Genomic DNA, 5383 nt, shown 5'->3' on the forward strand with positions numbered 1-5383 from the left:
ATGTCAAAGCCCCGCCTCCTATTCCACCGGGGGAGCGACAACGGCCCGCCCACTCTGACATCACTGCGAGGCAAACCACGCCCCCTGCCTGCACATGCTGATCTGCAACATCTCTGCCAATACACAGCTCACCATGCAATAAGTGCTGGGCCTGTGCTGTAATCAATACGTTTTATTTATTTATTTTTTTAAGATTTGTTGGTTTACTAATGAAAAGCAGAGTAGATCAGACATACCTTTCTTTTGAATAGATGTGTAATAATAAGGCTTGTGCTGCTGCAATGTACACAAGGACTCGGGGCCATCCTTCAAGGTTGGAGGAAAGGAGATTTCACCAGCAACAAAGGAAAGGGTTCTTTCCAGTAAGGGCAGTTACAATGTGGAATTCGTTACTCATGGAGACTGTGATGGCAGATACAATAGAGTTGTTCAAAAAAAGGTTGGACATCTTTTTAGATGGGAAAGGTATACAGGGATATACCAAATAAGTATACCTGGGAAGGATGTTGATCCAGGGATTAATCCGATTGCCAATTCTTGGAGTCAGGAAGGAATTTCTTTTTCCCCTTATGAGATATCATTGGATGATATGACTGGGGTTTTTTGTTTGCCTTCCTCTGGATCAATAAGTAAGTATAGATATAGGATAAAGTATCTGTTGTCTAAATTTAGCATAGGTTGAACTTGATGGACTTAAGTCTTTTTTCAACCTCATCTACTATGTTACTACTATGTTACTATGTAACAAGGTAGGTGGCTTATGCAGTTGACTATAATTAGTTATTTAACTCCTTCAGTAGCTGAATTGGCCTTTTCTTCCTTTAAAGACGCATAGGGAGGGGTACAGAAAATAAACATTTGGAAGAAAAGGGGAAAACAAAGTGGATATGTTATAACGATATATATATATATATATATATATATATATATATATATATATATATATATATATATATATATATATATATATATATATATATATATATATATATATATATATATATATATATATATATATATATATATATATATATATATATATATATATATATATATATATATATATAGTGGTTGACAAATCACCAAAAAATCTACTCGCCACACAAAAAAATCTACTCGCCACCTAGTACCAAACGTGTGTTGCTTGGGCCCATATTTACTCGCCCGGGGGTTAAATCCACTCGCCCGGGGCGAGCAAATGTATAGGTTTGTCGAACACTGTATATATATATATATATATATATATATATATATATATATATATATATATTCAAGAATGAATAGATGATATCGTTCTGTGGCTAACGAAATGCTTTTATTTGTGCGAGCTTTCGAGATACAGATCTCTTCTTTTGGCGGTGTTACATTGAATAAAGCAGGCAAGGGTTTAACTTCATTGATTAAAGCTTGGCTAACACATTACAGATACCTCTATCTATCTATCTATCTATCTATATATATATATATCGGAAATAGACGTATTAGTCCAGTTGCGATAGTGCAGAATAAATGAGTAAATGAGTACGAGTATATATATATATATATATATATATATATATATATATATACACACACACACACAAATATACATACATTTAATCCCGTGTGTACACACATACATATATATAAATACTAATTAACAAGCATGTCTATATCCAGACCAGTAAGCAGTCTTTTGCGGTGGAAATAAGACTGCTTGAACTCTTAGCCTTGAAAAATGAATTTAGATGTAAACTACAATGTAACATGTAATATAAGGAATGGTGTCAGAAAAGACATGGACAAGGCAGCATTCCAGCACCATATCTAATAATTTAATAACCTGTGCAGTTTCTAATTGATGTCTAAATAAAAAGGTGGAACACGTTCCTGTAAGTTCCCCCAGAAAAACAGACCAGTCTGTAGCTAGCATGCAAAATGTATGCAACATCTCAATACTATTTACAGCAGCAGACTAGCAAATTGATCTTTCCTTCATCCTGTGTATAATGGTTGCAATAAAAGGAAGTGTGTTAATATTTTATAAGGATAATTCCCTCCCCACCCACACAGGTTGTATGGGAACTGGGTGTATATCCCGACACTGAAACCCTATACCTATTATTTTCTGTGTATGTATGTAACCCTCACCCTATTAAACCATCAAATAATGCATTTTTCATGTAGGATTTGCAGTACCCCTTTGAGATATTGCCAGAACTCCGCGGATTTGACAAATAAAGTAAGCGTATTATCATCAGCTAAAAACAATGTCACGGAGACATGCAGCACACCGATATTCCTAAGCCCAAACCTACACTTTGCTAGCAAAAGCATCACGGCCCATATTTTCTAAGCAGTGCTATTTCAAGACACCAGCAGACACATAATACCATGGAACACAGTGTGTTGAACAAATGTAGTACAAATAAAACCATACCACTTTTCAAAGAGAAGTACAGTATTGCTATTCTTACAGCAGCAATACAGGATAACTTTAAAAAAAAAATATATATATATATACTGTATATATTATTACAGGTTTGAGGCAGGGGGTCTCGGGAGCTGAACTGTGTTAATTTCAGCTCCAGAGAAATACCTCCATAGGGGGCACCAGTATCTCTGCAGAGTTTAAAGGTCCAGGTCACGCGGGCCAATAGGAAGCCGTACCAGATGACATCACGGCTTCCTATTGGCCAACGTGACGCGGGACATTTAAAACTGCCATTAGAATAGACACACCGTTTCTCTGCCTGCAGGGATACCGGCACCACTAGCGAGATAAGTATCTCTGAAAGCAGAGGGTCCCCGGAGCTGATATTAACGGGGTTCAACACCGGGTAACAACTGCTTCAAACCTGTAATACATTGTTTTTCAAGTTGACACGTATTGCTGCTTTAACGCAGTCGTGGCACTGGTGAAAAATGCTCGTGTCCTGGTACCGTGGATCAATTCTGGTATACTGGTTCTTGCAAACAGGAACCTATTCTTTGAAATTGGCTTACTGGGCTGGAGGCAGGGATTCGAGGGAAGTACTGCTCCCTTCCTGGACATTAAAGTGTCTTTGTTTTACCAACTAGCAAACTTGCATGGCTGCAGTTTTCCATCATAGGTCACTGCACCAGCAAGCAGAACAAAACAAAAAGAGGTCTAACAAGTATGCCATGTGGGAGTCAGTACGGAGACAGGTTCCCAAGACATCCACCACCTGCATGACAGTCCCAGCACTGAGTGTGATCCCAAAGTACAACCACAAACACTGTGCCAGCTCTGCTTCTACACCTCTCATACGCACTGACCTTGACCCCTTGCAGACGCACTTACCAGAACACCCTCCTATTGTCTCTGTAAGTTCTCACCACTTAGATGGTAAGCTCTTCGGGGCAGGGACTCCTTTTCCTATTGCATTGTCTGAAACGCTTATTCTCATTGTGTTATAATATTATGTCATGTATTGTAGAGACTATGAACCTGGATTGCGCTATATAATTAAAGATACACATACATAACATACATACAATATAACTCCTGCAGTTCAAGAAGGCAGCAAAGTGTCCAGTTGGAGCCCTTGCCAATTAACTCCAGGTCAACAGTGTAATACTGATCCAGTCCCGGCTTTGTGTTCCCATTTGCTGGTCTGTTATCAGCTTTGGTTTAATAGAACTAGATCATGATCACACTGAACAGGGCTCTTAACCAGTTTTCAAAATGGGTCAGGTCAGAAATAAATTATGAGTAGGAGGGTCAGAAGAATATTGAAATATAATTGTATATACTGTATATGTGTGTGTGTGTGTGTGTGTGTGTGTGTGTGTGTGTGTGTGTGTGTGTGTGTGTGTGTGTGTGTGTGTATATATATATATGTGTGTGTGTATATATATATATGTCTGTTGGCACTCACGGGATCATGAAAAAATATGTAAATGTATAAAATAAAGTACTACCTTTTTTGTACCTATCTCAGAAGAGCACCCATGTACAGTTTACACAGAGCATGTGGGTGCTGCCAGCAATTTACATTGATATAAATAGATATAAATAACACAACCTAAAGCACCAGTCTGTGATGAAGGGGGGGGGGAATACTTTTTATTTTACATCTGAACAGGGGGGTCCCTCAGTCTTCATTTCCCCCACCTGTGGACCCCCAGTTGCCAAGATATAAGTTGTTCATCCACTGGGCCGCAAAGACTTGCACGGTGGACACAATATGGCGCACCAGCGTCAGCCTATCTTTGGCAGCCAATAGAAACAAGCTACGGCAGCATCTTCCAATGATGTCTCAACTTTCTATTGGTGACCCCATGGCCCTCTTTGTGTGGGATTTTTATGTGTCTCGCAAAAAAAACGAGATATCTCGGAAGCCATTGGGTTTCCGGAGATTTCACGACTGCATCAGTTCTAGGGGATCCCCCAGTTCAGTTACATTTTTTTTTTTAATCCACCACAAATAGGTGACTTCTGCTTTAAAATACTTGTATATTTCAGTTAAAGAATACCATTGGGAACATGTTACAAAAGTGTTTCATATTTGCATCATATATTTTCAGTGCAAAGAAATAGCTGTTAACTGCGTGAGCAACTGTGTTGAAATTTCAAGGAGAAATTGTTCTGAGGACCACTCACTCAGCCCTTCCAAAGCCGAACTGGACTGACAGGCCATAAGTTGAAGAGCCCTCCTGTCAAATTAGTTGGCTGGTAGTGAGGTTGATAAGAGGAGGAAGAATGGATGTTTACGGATTATTATTATTTTTACTGAAATGAAAAAAGGAGGTACCTGCTCAAACCTATTGTGTGATGTCTAGCTGGAGGGGTGCTTTCAGGAATAGTTACAAAGCCACGCTACAGTATATACACCCGATACCTATTGATGTCCTCAAAAGGACCTCTTAATGAAACTTAACATTGATTGAGTATACAACTAAACCGGTGCAGGAAACAAACTAAAAAAAAAGAGAAATATATGAATTTCTTAACTGCTCTCATAACACTGAGGGACCACTTCAAGTGCCTGGACGCTATAGTGAGGGGCAGCGTGAGGATTTACTCAAACGCTCAGCATTAGCTCTGCACCAAGACGGTTTTCAATTAAGTAAGCCACCTAGCATCCAGACACTTGAAGTGGCCTCTTAATATTATGGGAGCAGGGGTCGTCTCCAGTTGAGAAATTCATATATATCTCTTTTAACCCATTTTGTTTGTTTCCTGCACCGTTTTAGTGGTATACTCGTTAAATATTACGTTTTATTTAGAGGTTCTTTTGAGTACATCAGTAGGGGTCGGGTGTATATAGCATGACTATTCTTTTTAAACACACGGGAATTAGGAGAATAGGATACCAGCGTTTGACATGCCTACATACTATGCCTGTGAAGATGGATTCCTACATACTATCCAGCATAA

Source organism: Ascaphus truei, chromosome 21 (assembly GCF_040206685.1).
Source record: "Ascaphus truei isolate aAscTru1 chromosome 21, aAscTru1.hap1, whole genome shotgun sequence".
NCBI lineage: Eukaryota > Metazoa > Chordata > Amphibia > Anura > Ascaphidae > Ascaphus > Ascaphus truei.